The sequence below is a fragment of the Dendrobates tinctorius genome, unplaced genomic scaffold (assembly GCF_039654945.1).
Source record: "Dendrobates tinctorius isolate UK_male_01 unplaced genomic scaffold, ASM3965494v1 ptg000011l, whole genome shotgun sequence".
Lineage (NCBI taxonomy): Eukaryota > Metazoa > Chordata > Amphibia > Anura > Dendrobatidae > Dendrobates > Dendrobates tinctorius.
Window position 1 is genome coordinate 14,304,617 of NW_027361679.1, and position 20,701 is coordinate 14,325,317.

At 43.0% G+C, this 20,701-nt stretch overlaps 1 protein-coding gene across 14 annotated transcripts in view; it reads right to left on the bottom strand.

Annotated features, from left to right (window-relative positions):
* The window catches only part of BMPR1B (bone morphogenetic protein receptor type 1B), a 708,903-nt gene that overhangs the window by 178,120 nt on the left and 510,082 nt on the right, over positions 1-20,701 (bottom strand). The gene's annotated exons all lie outside the window — the stretch shown is intronic.

Sequence of the window (20,701 nt, forward strand, 5' to 3'; positions counted from 1 at the left end):
TTCACATGGGACGTCTTTGCAGCGTAGAATTTTTATTTTGCCGCATTTTTTTTTCTGCAGAAAAGAAGATGTGTTTTAGAGAACCAGCAAAAACCTATGATATTTCAGAAAACTCATGCACCCATATTTGTTTTTTTCACGACTGAGTCTGAGAATTACAGCGTCTTTGGAATCTGCAGCATGGCAATTCTTTAAGCGTTTTTGCAGCATTTTTCCACTCAAAGGAAGCAATGAGAAAGTGAAAAAATGCAAAAAAAAATCCCACGTCAAAGAGGTTTTGCTGCATTTTTGGTGAATAATATAAATTTTATTAAATATGTACTGTGGGCAAATTACGCAGCAAAAAAATGCAGCAAAAAACGCACGTGTGAACACAGCCATACAATAAAGAAAGGGCGGCATGGCGAGTCACGTGACATAAATCTTGTGATGTCACACTGCGACATTGCAAATAATGATTATTAATGGGGTGGCATTGCAGCCTGCAATCTACCACATCCGCAATTTGTCTGTTACCAAAAATCTAAAGCTGTTAGATGCTTGATTGCAAAACACACACAAAGACTTCTCTCCTCATAGACTTCAAAGTAACACGTGAATTGCGACTTACATGCGATTCAGCTGCCTTGTATTGCAGCAGTACAATAGTCAAGGCAAGGTGGGTGCTTTTGGTCATGCAAATTGCTGACCTCAGCTCTAACCTAAAGGCCCTTTTACATTTAGCGATGCACCAGCGATCCCGACCATGATACGACCCGGTCAGGATCGCTGATGCATCGCTAAATGGTTGCTAGTGAGCTGCCACACAGGCAGATCTCACACCGATGCAGCAGCGATCTAGCGGTCGTTACTTACGGTGATCCTGACGTCCTCCCGCCCGCGTCCACGCATCACTCATCGGCGCAAGCAGGAAGCGCCCGACGAGAAATGGAGCTGCGCGATCAGCAATGGACAGCGGGGGAGCCGGTCGGAGGTAAGTATCACACATAGCGATATCGCTGCTGCGTCACCAAATCGGTGATGCTTTAGCGATATTGTTAGCAATATCGCTATGTGTAAAACCCCCTTAAGAGTTTAGTCACACATGGGAGATTTGTTGCAAAAATTTCTGGAAATAAAGAGCTGAAGTCACTTATAACATTTTTTGTGGCAGTTTTTGGTGTAGTTTTCTGAACCAAAGCAAGGAGTGAATTCAAAAGGAATTAAATATATGAAGAAAAGATCTCTGGGTGCCCCATGATCCCAAGAATAAAAAAAAAAAAAAAAAAGCTACTTTAGCCCTCCCTGCCTTCATAGTTTTGCCTTGGCACAGTGGAGTCTCCAACTACCTACTGGAGGTCAGCTCACATTACACTTTTGTCCACATTCATTGGTATCATCTGGGCTTGCGTATGTACTCTCCTCAAGTCCCCCGCAAAACGGGATTTGGACATATGCGCTGATGGGGCAATAGACTATAATGATGTCAACAGAGGGACTTCTGGTCTGCCGCTCATCATTTTCTGGAGTGTACGCCTATTGGAGGCAGATACCCAGATGCCATCTACTAGAAGCTCCGACAGAATGATCCAACATGGACAAAATTTCCAGTGCCTCTCTGACCTTTCCCGATGCCTGCACACTGCAGTACTTTGCTCTGACCTCAATAGGGCACAGAAGTACACCTGTGCAGGAGCGAGATGCCGTGGAGTGATGAAGCAAGCAGGAGGGCGGCATCGCAAGAAGTTGGGAGGCACCGGACCAAGACCTGCGACACCCATCAGACCTGACTGCCCTGCAGGTGAGTATAATGAAAGTTATTTTTCTTATCTTGCAGGTCAGATCGTGGGCTTATCTACAGCATTATAGAATACTGTAGATAAGCCGTGAAAAGCGGTGGCCGTATCTTATATCGGCTAAAACTTCTGACAGGTACGCTTTTAGTGTGGGCTACTTGGCGATAACTGTCACATCAACAAAAATAGTTGTGGAGCTTTTCAAGTGATTATTTTTAAACTGAAATTATGATGTTAAAAAAATACATCAAATTGTAGACAAGTCACATCCAAATCACAGACGCTACATAAAGCAGGAAAGTAGGGTGGTGAATATGGGGAGAGGTGCCAAGCAAGACCTGCGACGTCCATTGGACATATGGGGGGATTATAAAATAAATTTTGGGGATATCAAGAGGTGGTTGGGGACTTATATACAGGTTGCTAGACTGCTGGACCTTTAGGAGGCAATAAAGTGGTGGACATAGTTTATATTGAAAAAACCCGGCGACAGGTTCCAAGACGGTGTATAGTGAGCACAATATATTATGTATTATTTTGGTCACTTGCAGCATTTTGGATAGTATTTTGCATCAGTAAATGAAAGCCAAAACTAGGAGTGAAACTGCACAGATGAAAAGGAGAATAAAAAGATTTTTAGTTTTTGGCCAATTCCTGCTTTTGACTTGCAAATGATGCAAAATAGTGACCAAAATACTACTATATGAAATGTATACACTTTCAGAGCCAGTTCCAGGTGTAACAAGAGGGACTTTGTCACCATGCAGCGTGAATGTCAGAGATGTGCTGCACTGTCCCAGAAATAACTAGCAAGTGACATTCCTATTGTCATGGGCGCCTCAATCATGTGACCTGGTGTCCGCACATTACGCTATAATACCATCTTCTATAAAGTAAAGCACTTGTCATTTGTTATACTGACTTTTCTTACATCTGTATAATCTCAGAATAAACAAAAGAGTGGCCTCCTCTGATTGTTTTATAGAAGCCATAAAGTGAGGCTGCTAATACCAGCGTGAAAATGTGGGTGAACCGCTAAGTAGCTATAATGGGCGGTGTAGATCTTTAGAAAATGTGTGCCTGTGCACACACTTTTCTTTTTGACAAAGAGCAGATTGCAGATACCATTAAAGCAATGCTCATTTCTGCACAGATTGCATCTTATTGTTGGGTTTAGTAATCAACCACATATAAATACTAAATAAAATGCTATATAACAAACAAGTCCAACATTCTAATGCACAAAAAAAGTCATATAGAAAAGTCTAATCTTCTAATAAACAGCAAAAGTGATATAGAAAAGTCCAATCTTCTAATAAACAGCAAAAGTCATATAGAAAAGTTACATTTCTTAGTAAGCAACATCAGTGATATAAAAGTCCCATTTTCCAATAACGATAGTGATATGAAAGTCCCATTTTGTAATATATTATATAGCTCCTAGTAAAAAACCTTCTAAGTAAACCTACCAGATCTGATCCTCTTAATAATTACAATAAAGGGACAATGATTCACCCATGGACACCAGGTTATCTCTCGGTTTTCATCATGACAAATAGTATATGGTCACATGAATATCAGATGGTAGGTTTCTTCCAACTCCAGTCCCCTAAAAATCCTCCCGTTTTCTTCAGCTAGTAGAGATTATTTTTGGATAAACAGCCCCCCTTGCTTGGGCCCCTCCGCTCACTTGCTGTGATGGGCCATTATAACGCTACGTGCTCTTTTATTTCTATCTTTCTTTTCTCCTGAACAAGTTGCTATGAAGGATCCAGTGTAAAAATCGTTTAAGCTGCCCGATGCATGCGGAAGATTATTTGTGCCCTCGCCTCCAGGGTATGACTGTCACTGTTGATCTGTGTTGAGGCCTAGATTACATGTGATAAGGGCTGACCTTATTTGAGTATTCACACATTATGCTCTCATAAAGAGCAGGCTGGACACAAAAGTGCCTCAGATGTTCAGCACATCAATCAAGTGCACAGCATGGAGGCTGCCAAACTTTGCTTCCATTTCACTCAAAAGAGGAAAAAGGGTCCAAGGCAGACTTAATAAAGTTTAAAGCAGTGTCACGGCCCATTGTCTTCCACTAAGTATGCTTTTCTCCAGATTCTGCTGCAGTTACCAAGGGAAACAAAGGCTTTCTTTTTAACAAATTCCAAAGTGGGAAACAAAAGGCTGGTAAGATAATAAAAGGCCAGCTCTGCTGTATGCTTCATTTGCATGGTTTGATTTGCTAATTTTAGAAAAGGGAAAGACAGGCCAGGGTTTCTATCACACTGTGCTGATGTGTGGGAAGGCAGGGGGCAGCTACTGGATTGTTATGGTGCTTGACATCACAGGTGTCAGGGCAAAGAATGGATAATGTCACTTACTGAGCAACTGTAACTGCCATAATATAAAGGCCCTTACATTAAAACTACAGATAATTAGGAAACTTTTGTAAGGTAATGAGGAGCCGTTGTCATTGCAAACACTAGCAACCATATACACATGGGGGCAGATTTATTATTACAGGGCTAAAAGTTCAGACAGGAAAAAAAACTCAAAACGAATCACAGTGGTGAACGCATTTCTCATATGACAAGAAGAGTTAGGCACTGTTCTCTCCTGTGTGCATCCTTTTGGTTGGCTTATTGCACACCACAATAATTCCACATGCCATTAATAAATGTTCCGGATTTTAGAACGACTTTTCCCCACTCTCCGCTTTCTAAACAGTTTTCAAAACTGTCTGAAACACATAATAAATTGGGCGCCCGACATGTAGCGCCAGAGTTTTTGCACAATTTGAAACAGAGGTCGGAAGTTTTTTTTCCATGGAGAGCAATGGTGGAATATTCTAAAAGAAACTGTTTATTTAATGTGTAAAAGGATTCAAAAAATTCCCTACAAATGTCCTTTGAATGTGTTTGAATATGAAAAATATTGAAATATAAAATAAATATTTAAGTACAATTTCTCTATAAGTATCTCATCAGACCAGAGAATTTTATTTCTAATAGTCTGGGAGTCCTTCATGTGTATGGGCTTTCATATGTCTGGCACTGAGGAGAGGCTTCCGTCGGGCCTCTCGTCCATAAAGGCCTGACTGGTGGAAGGCAGCAGTGATAGCTGACTTTGTAGAACTTTCTCCCATCTCCCTACTGCATCTGTGGAGCTCAGCCACAGAGATCTTGGGGTTCTTCTTTACCTCTCTCACCAAGGATCTTCTTCCATGATTGCTCAGTTTGGCTGGACGGTCAGGTCTAGGAAGATTTCTGGTGGTCCCAAACTTCTTCCATTTAAGGATTATGGAGGCCACTGTGCTCTTAGGAACCTTGAGTACTAGTTTTTCAGGCACCAGTTTTGTCCATGTTTTTCACAGACAGAACTCTCACCTTTTATAGTCTGTGAGGTTGTACATGTCTGTGTATTTTTGTCAAACCGAGTGGTCCGCATGAAAAACACATGTCCAATTTTGATCTGAGTCATGGATTAAACTCGCAAATGAAAGTCTATGGGTCTGTGAAAAGCTAGTCATTTGTGCGCTATCCATGTGCTGTCTGTTGTACTGACTGCTCAGAGAAGCCTCCTACTTATGTCTGTGTTTCCAGTAAGTGTGGTATCCATTTTCTTCACTGATACCACACATACCCATTATAATCTCTGGTGCTATGCACATGTCCATGATTTTACACCGACTGTGTGCCTGTACAGAACACATTGAAAGGTGTCAATTTTTTCCCACCAGGATGGATGACAAGGGCCAATACAACTCTATGGGTCCATGAAAAACACGTACATCACATGAATGGCATCCGTGTGTCATCCGTATTTAATATTGCAAAGTATATGAGAAGCTTTGTAATTCATTGGTAAGAAGAGTGTATTTTTTACAATAAAACGTGGTTATCAGTAAATATTGCTGCATCCCAAGCAGGACTGCCCTATTTTTATCCTAACTGGTGTATGGGGCCCAGTGAGGAGAAGCAAAGAGGAGGGGCCCGGACTGGGTGAGATATGTCGGCAGGGTGTCTCACCCAGTCCAGGCCTCCCACTTTGCTTCTGCTCACCGGGCTCCAGGGCAGGGGCGTAACTAGTCAGTTACATTCGGGGCCTGAGCCCTGAATCAAAAGCTTGATCCTCCGAACCTCCTGAGGGCACATTCTCCCAGAGCAGCCTGACAGCAGCACTGCCTTTCCTGACTCCTCTCCTGCACCTGGGAGCAAAACACACAGATGTGACCGCTCCTGCATGTGTCTGTGTTCCACGCAGGAGAGCAGCTACACAAGGACCAAGAGTGGTGGCAATGCTGCACTCACTGCTCTGATCCAGCTGCTGCTGCACTCACTGCTCTGATCCAGCTGCTGCTGCACTCACTGCTCTGATCCGGCTGCTGCTGCACTCACTGCTCTGATCCGGCTGCTGCTGCAATCACTGCTCTGATCTGGCTCCTGCTGCACTCACTGCTCTGATCCGGCTCCTGCTGCACTCACTGCTCTGATATGGCTCCTGCTGCACTCACTGCTCTGATATGGCTCCTGCTGCACTCACTGCTCTGATATGGCTCCTGCTGCACTCACTGCTCTGCTCTGGCTGATGCACTCACTGCTCTGCTCTGGCTGATGTTACACTCACTGCTCTGCACTGGCTGATGCTACACTCACTGCTCTGCTCTGGCTGTTGTTACACTTGTAGGTAACAGCAGGTTCACAGGATGCAGTGACGAGACGCGAGACTGAGTTGTGTTTTGGAAAGTAACGTTTATAAACTGAAGCCACTAGGGCTATACTGAGCAACCAAAAAGAGGTAACAACAATTTTCCTCGCAGGGACACAGCAACAATAAAACACTTTTCTGTAAAGAGAACACGACTAACCTGGCGAGGCCGGTTACTATAGGGCCAAGATGTGGCCAACTACGGGTCCTTATTTCCTAAAGTCATTTATCCGTCCTGACGTCCCTCGGTGTCGCTGATGTGGCTGCTTGGGCGTCGCAGCCGCTGGTCCCAGCTGCTGAGGATCTGTCGTCGTCTTCAGGCATCTCAGCGCCCAGGAGGAGTTGGGGCACAACAGGCCCTAAGGAAGCCTTTCGTTGAGGTAACCCCCTGTAGCAACAGCGGGGTCCCGTTCGTTAGCGAGTCCACGGAGACTCCAGTCCCCCCAAGCAGGGTAGTGATGTAGTCTTGAAGAGTGGCGGTCGGTAGGCCATGCGCACGGCCTGGGCCTGTGCAAAGAGTCTCTCCGTAGGCGAGGAGCAGGCCCCAACTGCTGACTGTAGCAGGGTAATGGCAGCTGTGGGTGGTGATGAACAGGCCACAACCATGGACTGAGGTGGGGTGGCAGTGGGCAGGCCACAACCGCAGGCTGGGGTGAAGAGTCAGCGGCCATGGGAGGCAACGGGCTGGAGTACAGCGGCAGCAGCTGAGAAAGACCGTGGGCAGGTCGCGGCCCCAACTTGGAGATGGGCAACAGTCTCTTGCCGGTAAAGCTCGGTACCTCCTCTCTGAAGGCCACCATAAGTCTCCTCTCTGCTGCTGATCTTTCCTCTGGTCACAGTCAGTCGCTCTGGTTCTCTCACACCCCCACAGTCTTTTGCTCCGTGTCTGGCGTACTACCAACTGACTCCCCGGCGCGCTCCCTGCCCCTTTTATACTCGCCCCGCCCCTTGCTGTCCTGTCACTCTCAGCAGTCCACTCGCCTTTGTCCCCCGGGTACCGTTTCTTTAGGAACCCAGATGGCGGTCCCCTTGGTTCCAGCCCAGACACTCTACGGGGGTCCTCCTCCATACACACTCACTGCTCTGCTACTGCAATCCTCAGACTGTGCAGACTCCACCCACTACCCTGAGCCTCCTGCAGAGCAGAGCAGACTGCTGCCTCCAGGATGAAGAAGCTTCTTCTATGCTGCCTACAGGTTTGTTCTTACAACAGGATGAAGGACACTAATCCTCCTGCACTATTCAGCACTATTGCTTCTCACCAGCCACACAACAATCATTATACCTATCCCTCCTGCTTTTCCTGCACATCTAGTAGTCGGCAAACAGGAAGGCGAGGGGAGCAGCCTGCTGTGCACTGCACAGAACTGCACATGGAGAAATTATTGTTGGTCCTGTGCCCCCCCCATTGCTTGAGACTGAGGATGCATGATGCCCAGTCCTCTACACAGTGTACATGTGTTTAATATATGAACAGTACATGTAATGTATATGTCTACTAGATGTGTCATTTGTGCACTGCATGTTTGTGGCTGTGTATTTGTGCACTGTAATTCCTATATGTGTACATATAAGGCATATTTCTGAATTTGTGTATATGAAATAGCGTGTGTATGGGTATATGCACACATTAAAGCTATGTGCACACGATGCATATTGATGCATATTTGCTGCGTTTTTTTCCACGCGTAAATGGTCCAAAAATGCAATGGAATACTTATGCAAGTTAATTAGGTAATTCAATGACAATCCTGTAGTGTTGTGCACATGATCAGTAAATTTCAGTTCGTATTTGCAGTGCCTTTTTTTTTCTGCAGCATGTCAATTCTTTGTGTATTTTTGACCCATTGAATCCACAGGAAAATAACGCATGCACAAAAACGCTTAAAAAACGCGTATTTGCCTAAGTATTGGCGGCAAACATTTCTATACCAAAAAAGTGTCTTAAGGCAGGAAAAGCGCAATATAAAATACACACGGTTTACCTCATTTTCTACTGGCATTTTTTACTTGCTTTTCTTTCACCCATTGCATTGGACAGGATGAAAAACACAAAGAAATTACATGCTGCAAATTTGAAACTGCTTCTAATCTGCAAGGCAAAACTAAGCAACGTGTGCATTAGACATCAGGAATCTCATTCACTTAGTTGGTACTAAGAAATGCTGCAGTTTTTGATGGAAAAACCACAGGAAATACTTAAAAGAACCATTTCAGCATTTTTTTTTATGTCACCGCTGGAGTGGTGCTTTAAATACAAGTCCCCTGTCTGATTCTCACCTTGTGGCATCTTCATGCATTATCACTGCCGCTCCTGTCCATCTTCAGCTGTTTGTGGCCTGCAGTATTTGTCCTCTCTGTGGTGGTATTTGTTCCCTGTATGTGGTATTATTCTGTCACTGTGGGGGTAATGTGTGGTCTGCTCATGGTGTGGCGGTATTTGTGCCTTGTATGTGGTATTAATTAGTATTGGTATTGTGGATTGCGTTATGTATGGAGGTCACTTGTTTGCTCAGATTTCAATAAGGGGAAGATATTTTTTAAATTAGAGATTAATTACTTGGATGTTTAACCCCTCACTGTCCTGTGACTGTTACACAATAGCAAATATGCACTTACAGAGGTTCTCTAGCAAAAACAGTTAATCACCTATCCCAAAGACACATTCACACCTTCAGTATTTGGTCAGTATTTTACATCAGTATGTGTAAGGCAAAACCAGGAGTGGGTAATAAATACAGACGTGGTGACGTGTTTCTAATATACTTGTCCTCTGATTTTTACGCTCCTGATTTGGCTTACAAATACATTATGTAAAACACTGAACGAGTGAACATGGCCTGAGGATAATTGATGACTTATTGATTGGTGGGATCTGACTTCTGGGACCCTCACTGATCAGCCGAATGTGTAACTTTTATCCCCATTAGAATGGAGCTCATGTGTGACTCGACCACTGATCCATTCATTCCCTCAGTGGCTGCACTTGGCTTTTTTTTGGAAGCCCCAAAGAGCATGAATGCTCCCCATTCTTCAGATTGTTGAAGTTTCCAATGGTTGGATTTTTCCAAGAGTGGGCGGTGGGTCTGTGGAAGGTTCGAGGGGTGGCGGCGGAGCTGGGGTGGAGCCTGGGCAGAATCTCTAGGGGGCATGAAAATTTTGCCAGTATGGGGTCCTAAAATTCCTGGTGGCAGCCCTGATCCAAAGCGACGATCAACAGAATTCTCCAAAATAGACCTTTAAAAAACAAGCTGTCTGGTTGGTATGATCTCATTCACCAAGATATTCATTGACCTTAACCAATATACATAGTAAACCCTCCCTGACTATTACCATTAATAGAGCCTTTCATACAGTAGTGATCAGCCGATGTTATACTGACACAGTTTTGGCTTGTATACACGTTCCTACATCCCGCCCTATAATGTTACAACCACCGCCAGCGTGCATGTGTTTACACATACGGATCCCAGCTGCATGGCAACTCTAAGTATCCATTCTCAGTCAATTGAAATTTACACCAATGTGATATATTTGCAGATGGACCATTCTTCACGATGGGCACATTTTACTTAAGCTTTATATTTACTTTGATACATAGCTGGCACCAAGATTGCAAACTACAGGTAAATCCTGAAGAATGTAGTGACGTGTGTCAGTCAATAATGTGGAGGACAGGAGAAATCAGACCAACCTCTGATGGTGCAACATTTTACCTACCATATATTAAACAGAAAATCTCACTTTAGGACTTCTATGCTGCCCATTAGGTTAAAGTATTCTGAATTCACGTTTTTTGTGAGACTAACCAATTATCTAATGTTTATGGGGGCGCCTTGACTTCCACGGTAGATGTCAAACATTCTTTCATTCTCATGGAAGATAAGAGATATCTTAGGGCCCCGTCACACATAGTGATCTCGCTAGCAAGATCTCTGCTGAGTCACAAGTTTTGTGACACAACAGCGATCTCACCAACGAGATCGCTGTGTATGACAGCGATCAGCGACCGGCCCCCCTGCCGGTATCGCTGATCGCTGTAGGAAAGCCATGGACATTTTTTTGGTCGCTGGTCTCCCACTGGCCAGCATGCATCGCTGCGTGTGACAGGCGGGAGACCAACGATCAGCTGGTAACTAACATACACATTGGGTATCTAAGGGATATGCGTCCCTTAGATACCCGATGTGTATGTTAGTTACCAGCGCGCTGATGCAGGGAGCTGTGTACGTTAGTTACCAGTGCCCTGATGCAGGGAGCTGGTAACTAAAGTACACATCGGGTATCTAAGGGACGCACGTCCCTTAGATACCCGATGTGTACCTTAGTTACCAGCTCCCTGCATCAGCGCGCTGGTAACTTATGTACACAGCGATGCCGGTGATCACATAGCGACTTACCAGCGATCCTGACACGTTGATATCGTTATCGGGATAGCTGGTGAGTCGCTATGTGTGACTCCAGCTTTACAACTTACTACTTTCTTTATTCAAAACAAATGAATGGCATTGCCCTGTTTTAGTGAATTGGGAGGAGTACTAATTGGTTAAAATGTGAAAATCTAAAGCCAAACAGTGATATCATCATGCAATGCATCAGAAAATTAAAAATTATAGCAATTTAACCTCTTAGCTGCACAAGCCTGTTTTCACCTTCATGACCAGGCCAAATTTTACAAATCTGACCAGTATCACTTTTATGTGGTTATAACTCTGGAACGCTTAAACGGATCCTGGTGATCCTGAGAATGTTTTCTCGTGAAATATTGTACTTCATGATAGTGGCAAGATTTGTTCTATATGACTTGCGCTTATTTGTGAAAGAATTTGAAATTTGGCAAAAATTTCACAATTTTCCAACTTTTAATTTTTATACCCTTAAACCAGAGAGATATGTCACACAAAATAGTATTAAATTACATTTTATACATGTCTGCTTTACATCAGCACAATTTTTGAAACTTTTTTTTATAAGAAGTTAGAAGGGTTAAAAGTTGACCAGCAATTTCTCATTTTGCCAACAAAATGTACAAAACCATTTTTTTAGGGACATCACATTTGAAGTGACTTTGAGAGGTCTACTGTATATATGACAGAAGAGAACTACCCAAAAATGACACCATTCTAAAAACTGCACCCATCAAAGTTCTCAAAACCACATTCAAGAAGTTTATTAACCAGTCAGGTGCTTCACAGGAATTAATCAAATGTGGAAGAAACTTTTTTTCACAAAAATTTTACTTTAGACGCAAATTTTTTTATTTTCACAATGGTAACAGGAGAAAAAGGACACCAACATTTTTTGTGCAATTTCTGCTGAGCACGTCAATACCCCATATGTGGGGTAAAACTATTGTTTGGGCGCACGTCAGAGCTCAGAATGGAAGGAGCACCACTTGACTTTTTGTAACCTTGGCAAGATGTGTGCCTTGCCACAATTTTGTCTCTGGGCTCCTTGGCCAGTTCCTTTGACCTCATGATGCTCATTTTGCCTGACATGCACTGTGAGCTGTGAGGTCTTATATAGACAGGTGTGTGCCTTTACAAATCAAGTCCTATCAGTTTAATTAAATCCAGCTGGACTCCAATGAAGGAGTAGAACCATCTCAAGGAAGATCACAAGGAAATGGACAGCATGTGACATAAACATGAGTATCTGAGAAAAGGGTCTGAATACTTATGACCATGTAATATTTCAGTTTTTCTTTAGATTATGTTGTGTGTCAATTGAACCTATGCTACATCAGTAATAATAAGACAAAGAATAGTTTTTAAAATAAAGCAATAGTGAGGTATATATTAAATACAGAATGTACAGATTTATAATGACTACAAAAGTGTACAGTACCTGACACGTGTGCAAATACTGATGCAATAAATTTTAGCATCTGTTCCATTCATCTAAGGCCCCAGGCACACATTCAGTATTTGGTCAGTATTTTATATCAGTATTTATGAACCAAAACCAGGAGTGGGTGATAAATACAGAAGTGCTGACGTGTTTCTATTAGACTTTGATTGTCCCACTCCTGGTTTAGGATTAAAAATACTGAAGTAAAATACTGACCGAATACTGAATGTGTGAACGTGGCCTAAGGCTGCAGAAATTCATGCTTATGCTGCAGAAACAACCTCAATTACATGCATGGAACAAGGTTACAACATTTCTGACGCAATTCTGACAAATTTGAACATATCCTAACCATGGCTCCATGTGCATTGATTTTTTTTAATGCTCTCTCGGTGTCTGTGGGAGTTTTTTACTTGGGACGATGAGTGATATCAGTGAAGTTCTGTGGAATATGTTGGAGCTGTATAAGCAATTATATTAAATATTAAACACTAATGAAGCTGTGTTACATTGCTGAGCATACATGCAGACAGCTGGAATGAGCAGCAGTTACAGTAAATCGGTGCCATTTAGTGAAGCTGCACATTTCTTCTTCCTCCCACTGACCTGTTTTTTTTGCTTTAGGGTAAAGGGATTGTGTAATGACTGCAATAGAAACACTAAGACTGTACTCAAACTTTTTTTTTTCTGTGTTTCAATGCAAATTTTCAGCTGCACTCACATTGGTTTTATTTTCCTGACTGATTTGGAAAACTGCGCTGTTCTTGAAAACTGCAGCATGTCACTTCTTTCAGTATTTTTTGACCAATAAGAAATAATGGGTACTTGTAAAAATGCAGCGAAAAGCGGAGGTATCAGTTTTTGCTGCGTTTTTGGTGCAAAAACCTTAAGGAAGTTGCATCATGTTTTGGGGGACATTAACCCCTTCACCCCCAAGGGTGGTTTGCACGTTCATGACCGGGCCAATTTTTACAAATCTGACCACTGTCCCTTTATGAGGTAATAACTCTGAAACGCTTCCATGGATCCCGGTGATTCTGACATTCTATTCTCGTGACATATTGTACTTCATGTTAGTGGTAAAATTTCAATCATATAACTTGTGTTTATTTGTGAAAAAAATGGAAATTTGGCAAAAATTTTGAAAATTTCGCAATTTTCAAACTTTGAATTTTTATGCCCTTAAATTACAGAGATACGGCACACAAAAAACTTAATAAGTAACATTTACCACATGTTTACTTTACATCAGCACAATTTTGGAACCAAAATTTTTTTTGTTAGGAAGTTATAAGGGTTAAAATTTGACCAGCGATTTCTCATTTTTACAACACCATTTTATTTTTACGAACCACATCACATTTGAAGACACTTTGAGGGGTCTATATGATAGAAAATAACCAAAAGTGACACCATTCTAAAAACTGCACCCCTCAAGGTGCTCAAAACCACCTTCAAGAAGTTTATTAACCCTTCAGGTGCTTCACAGGAATTTTTTGAATATTAAAAAAAAAATGAACAGGAGAAATTGGACTGGAAAAGTTATTGTGCAATTTGTCCTGAGTACGCTGATACCTGATATGTGGGGGGAACCACTGTTTCGGCACATGGCAGAGCTCAGAAGGGAAGGAGCGCCGTTTGACTTTTTCAATGCAAAATTGGCTGGAATTCTGATCGCACGCCATGTCACGTTTGGAGAGCCCCTGATGTACCTAAACAGTGGAAACCCCCCACAAGTGACCCCATTTTGGAAACTAGACCCCCCAAGGAGCTTATCTAGATATGTGGTGAGAACTTTGAACCCACAAGGGCTTCACAGAAGTCTATAACGTACAGCGGTACAATTAAAAAATCTTTTTTTTTCCAAAAAAATGATATTTTCACCCCCAATTTTTATTTTCCCAAGGGTAACAGGACCCTAAAAGTTATTGTGCAATTTGTCCTGAGTATGCTGATACCCCATATGTGGGTGTAAACGACTATTTGGGCACATGGCAGAGCTCGGAAGGGAAGCAGCGCCATTTAACTTTTTTGGCTGGAATTGAGATTGGACACCATGTAGCGTTTGGAAAGCCCCTGATGTACCTAAACAGTGGAATCCCCTCACAAGTGACCCCATTTTGGAAACTAGACCCCCTAAGGAACTTATCTAGATGTGTGGTGAGCACTTTGAACTCCCCCAGTGCTTCACAGAAGTTTATAACGCCCGGGCGTAAAAGTAAAAAAATCGTATTTTTTCCACAAACATGATCATTTAGTCCCCAATTTTTTTTTATTTTCCCAAGGGTACCAGGAGAAAATGGACCCCAAGAGTTGTTGTCCAATTTGTCCTGAGTACCGTGATACCCCATATGTGGGAGAAAATTACTGTATGGGCCCATGTCGGGGCTCGGAAGGGAGGTAGTGACGTTTTGGAATGCAGACTTTGATGGAATGATCTGCGGGTGTCATGTTGCCTTTGGAGAGCCCCTGATGTACCTAAACAGTGGAAACCCCCCACAAATGACTCCATTTTGGAAACTAGACCCCCTAAGGAACTTATCTAGATGTGTGGTGCGCACTTTGAACCCCCAAGGGCTTCACAGAAGTTTATAACGCCCGGGCGTGAAAATAAAAAAATCATATTTTTTTCCCACAAAAATGATATTTTTGCCTCCAATATTTTATTTTCCTAAGGGCAACAGGAGAAATAAGACCCCAAAAGCTGTTTTGCAATTTCTCCTGAGTAGGCTGATACCCCATATGTGGGTGTAAAACACTGTTTGGGTGCATGGCAGAGCTTGGAAGGGAAGGAGCACCATTTGACTTTTTCAACGCAGAATTGGCTGGAATTGAGATCAGACGCCATGTTGCGTTTGGAGAGCACCTGATGTGCCCAAACAGTGGAAACCCCCCAATTCTAACTCCAACCCTAACCCCAACACACCCCTAACCCTAGCCCTAACCCTAGCCTTAACCCTAATGGGAAAATGGAAATAAATACATTTTTTAATTTTATTATTTTTCCCTAACTAAGGGGGTGATAACGGGGGTTTGATTTACTATTTATGGCGGTTTTTATTTTTGACAGCTGTCACACGCTAAAAGACGCTTTTTATTGTAAAAATAGTTTTTGCATCACCACATATTGAGAGCTATAATTTTTCCGTATTTTGACCCACTGAGTCACGTGAGGTCTTATTTTTTGCGGGACGAGTTGACGTTTTTATTGGTATCATGTTCGGGCACGTGACATGTTTTGATCGCTTTTTATTCCGATTTTTGGGACGGAGAATGAACAAAAACCAGCGTTTCATGAATTTCTTTTGGGGGGTGCGTTTACACCGTTCCGCGTGCGGTAAGATTGATAAAGCGGTTTTATTCTTCGGGTCAGTATGGTTACAGCGATACCTCATTTATGTCATTTTTTATGTTTTGGCGCTTTTATGCAATAAAAACTATTTTATATAAAAAATAATTATTTTTGCATCGCTTTATTCTGCGAGCTATAACTTTTTAATTTTTTCTCTGATGATGCTGTGTGGTGGCTCGATTTTTTGCGGGACATGATGACGTTTTCAGCGGTACCATGGATATTTATATGCGTCTTTTTGATCGCGCGTTATTGCACTTTTTGTTCGGCGGTATGATAATAAATCACTATTTTTTGCTTCGTTTTTTATTTTTATTTTTTAAGGGGTTCACTAAAGGGGTTAACTAATGAGACAGTTTTATAGGGAAGGTCGTTACGGACGCGGCGATACCAAATATGTGTACTTTTATTGTTTTTTTAATTTATTTCCAAAAAATGAATTTATTAGGGAATTTTTTTTTTTTTTTAAATTTATTTAGCGATTTTTTTAAAATTATTTTTACACTTTTTTTTTTTTTAACTTTATTAGGTTGTCCCAGGGCGGACATCACTGATCTGTCACATCACAGATCACTGTGACAGATCAGCGATCTGTCACAGGCACTGCACAAGGCTTCCTCGTGCCTGCGCTTTGCAGGCACTGAGGAAGCCAGCTCCCTGCAGGCCCCCAAAGGTCCCCGTCGCCATCTTGGATCCAGGGACCTGCAGGGAAAGAGCCCCCTGCAGCAGCGCTGCACATTGCGCTGCTGTGGGGGGCTCAGGGAAGCACGGAGGGAGCCCCCTCCCTGCCGATGCTTCCCTTTAACCCCCGGTACACTGCGATCGTGTTTGATCGCGGTGTGCAAGGGGTTAACGTGTTGGCGGTGGTCCGTGACCGCCCCTGACACACATTGTGCCGGGTGTCAGCTGTGATAATCAGCTGACACCCGGCCGCGATCAGCGGCGCTCACCACGTGGGCGCCGCTGATTGCGCTATACGTACTATCCCGTCCATGGGCATAGGGGCCCGGGTCCCATGGATGGGATAGTACGTCTGATGTCAGAAAGGGGTTAAAATTTATCAGAATAGGCAAGAGAAAACAAAAAGGCGGGAAACAAGATGTAAAACCTGCTTTTTGTAGCAGCTTTGAGCAGGTTTTGCCTGCAGAAGAAAAAATGCAGCAAAAATGCAACGTGTGAACATAGCCTAAATGTTATTACTCATAAGATAATCACCGCATTGTCAGAGGAGCTGGTTAAGGGCAGGGTCGGCATTAAGAGTCGGTGACAGACTGTGCAATCTAATTCCCAATGTTGAGACTGCTTAAGGACCTACAGTGACTTCACAGTCATGTGACCGTGATGTCACCAAAAGTCTTGTACTCTGAGGGACTTCAGGGCCTTTGGTATCATGATGATCATGTCATCAGTTATGTGATCGCGATGTCACCATAAGGCCTGTACTGTGCGGGAGTTTACAAGTACTCAAGAAGTGTAGACTGGTAAGTATTCTAGTGTGTGTGTGCGTATATGTGTATATATATATATATATATATATATATATATACACACTCACTGGCCACTTTATTAGGTACACCATGCTAGTAACGGGTTGGACCCCCTTTTGCCTTCAGAACTGCCTCAATTCTTCGTGGCAGAGATTCAACAAGGTGCTGGAAGCATTCCTCAGAGATTTTGGACCATATTGACATGATGGCATCACACAGTTGGCGCAGATTTGTCGGCTGCACATCCCTGATGCGAATCTCCCGTTCCACCACATCCCAAAGATGCTCTATTGGATTGAGATCTGGTGACTGAGGAGGCCATTTGAGTACAGTGAACTCATTGTCATGTTCAAGAAACCAATCTGAGATGATTCGAGCTTTATGACATGGCGCATTATCCTGCTGAAAGTAGCCATCAGATGTTGGGTACATTGTGGTCATAAAGGGATGGACATGGTCAGCAACAATACTCAGGTAGGCTGTGGCGTTGCAACGATGCTCAATTGGTACCAAGGGGCCCAAAGAGTGCCAAGAAAAAATTCCCCACACCATGACACCACCACCACCAGCCTGAACCGTTGATACAAGGCTGGATGGATCCATGCTTTCATGTTGTTTACGCCAAATTCTGACCCTACCATCCGAATGTCGCAGCAGAAATCGAGACTCATCAGACCAGGCAACGTTTTTCCAATCTTCTACTGTCCAATTTCGATGAGCTTGTGCAAATTGTAGCCTCAGTTTCCTGTTCTTAGCTGAGAGGAGTGGTACCCAGTGTGGTCTTCTGCTGCTGTAGCCCATCTGCCTCAAAGTTCGACGCACTGTGCGTTCAGAGATGCTCTTCTGCCTACCTTGGTTGTAACGGGTGGCAATTTGAGTCACTGTTGCCTTTCTATCAGCTCGAACCAGTATGCCCATTCTCCTCTGACCTCTGGCATCAACAAGGCATTTCCGGCCACAGAACTGCCGCTCACTGGATTTTTTTTCTTTTTCGGACCATTCTCTGTAAACCCTAGAGATGGTTGTGCGTGAAAATCCCAGTAGATCAGCAGTTTCTGAAATACTCAGACCAGCCCTTCTGGCACCAACAATCATGCCACGTTCAAAGGCACTCAAATCACCTTTCTTCCCCATACTGATGCTCGGTTTGAACTGCAGGAGATTGTCTTGACCATGTCTACATGCCTAAATGCACTGAGTTGCCGCCATGTGATTGGCTGATTAGAAATTAAGTCTTAACACACAGTTGGACAGGTGTACCTAATAAAGTGGCCAGTGAGTGTATATATATATATATATATAAGCCTGTGCATGCTTTTATCTGCATGTATGTGCATGTCTCTGTATGTATGTGCATACACAATTCTGTATGCATTTGCCTGTGCATGCATGTCTCTATGTATGTACAGGAAGTGAAATAAGCAATGAAAACATCACCAATTTTCTAAGTAAATAGAAAAGTTACCTGACCTAAATGCAATAGAAAATTAGTGGATTGAACAAAGGCCCAGAGTTCATAGCAGGAGCCCATGTAACCTTCAGAATATGAAGAGTGTTTGTGTGAAAGAATGGACCAAAACCACACCTGAGCAATGCATGCGACTAGTTTCTCCTTATAAGAGGCATCGTGAAGTTGTCATCATCAACAAAGACTTTTGTACAAAGTATTAATTAATTTTCAGTAGGTGTGTGCAATACTTGCTTCCTGAGTCATTTCTTATTAATACAAATAATTTATGGACAGCTACGGTTTGATTTCTTTGCCTGTGTAGATTGGATGGGTTGTTACTGACATCTGGTGAGAATTTCATGTCAATAGCATGTTTACCAGTATATTTACTTAGAAAATTGGTGACGTGTTTAATACTTATTTAACCCACTGTATGTGCATGCATGTCTCTGTATGTATGTGTTCTATGTATGCACAATTTTATATGTATGTACTCCATGCATGCATGTTAATGTATGTGTGGAGTTGGAGAGGAACTAGATGTAAAAATTAGTGGTTTCAGTATCACCAAAAGGTTGTATCAGGAGATGAAAGAAGAGTCATAATATGCTATGCCCTACATGTAGAAGAATACATATTGAAATGTTTAAAACATGAAGGTTTTGGCAAAAACAATAATTAAAAAAAAAAATCATAACTGCAGTATTCTGTATGCCATTATTCGGACACATGGGGATGACATTCAGTTTGTTTTGGAATTTTTGTACTAGGGCAGGACTGTCAGGGCATTTACTCCAGGAGCGAGTGGTGAAGGGGTCAAAAAACAGAAAAAACTAGCAAAGCTATTTTTGACAATTATTTACAATCTTTTAGGAGTTGTTTGTTAAATTCCCATTTCTGCATTTCCCTATATAGAACATTTATAGCATATCAATGGGATATGCTATAAAGTATGATAGATGCTGGGACCTTGAGAACTAGGCCCCAGCATGTGCTGTCAGGAATCGAGAGGTGGCTGCGCAAGCGTGGTTCTCTTTATTTGTTCTATGGAAGCGCCAAAATTTCTGAGCATATCCTGTAGATAATGTAATAATATGCCCCAAAGGGGTTGTTCCTTCTCACATAACATTTAAATTAAAAAAAACAGTGTCTACTGGTGAGTCTCCGTCACTGCTCCTGTCGTCTGGCTCTGGCTCAGCAGCTCTGAGGTGGATGATCTGTCTACAATGGCAGTGCCACTCAAATCAGGATTGGCTGCTGTGCTGTAAATTAGCACCACAGCCAATGCCAAACACCGGGAGCTGCGGTAGAGACTTGCTGGTGGACCTGTGGAAGTGTTATTATTTAATGAACTATAGCTATGTGGGCCTGTACATTTTTGGAAAGGGAAGAACCTCTTTAAATGTGCCAGATGCTTGTTTGACTCAGCTTTCACTGAAAAGTCCTGAAGGATCCTCTTCAAGGTATCAAAAATGGATAAAAAAAATGCCACTAAGTCTTAGTCACATTACATCACACTCTAAAGGGCCCGTTACACACTGCGATATCGCTAGCAATATCACTGTAACGTCACTGTTTTTGTGACGCAGCAGCGATAGTGCTAGCGATATCGCTACATGTGACACTTACCTCCGACCAGCTCCCCCGCTGGTTATCGCTGATCGCGTGATAACGGCCTGGGCCATTTCTCATCGGCCATTTCCTGCTGGACTTCCTGTGGCGCCGACGAGCGACGCGTGGAGCCGGGCGGGAGGACGTCAGGATCGCCTCGTCTGACAGGTAAGTAGCGACCCCCGACCCCTGCTATGTCGCTGGTGAGATCTGCCTGTGTGGCAGCTCACTAGCGACCACTTAGCGATGCACCAGCGATCCATATCGTTGTCGGGATCGCTGGTGCATCGCTACGTGTAACGGTACCCTAAGGTTTCCATTACATGACTAATGGCTCTAACATATTCCATGATGCAGGGCCACAATTAAAAAAAAGGCATATTTTTTGTTGTGATAGCTTACACGCTATGAAAGAGCAGCTGACTCATTAGCCCAACTGAGACTAAAGCAGACAGAAGGGGTCCCTGTGCAACAG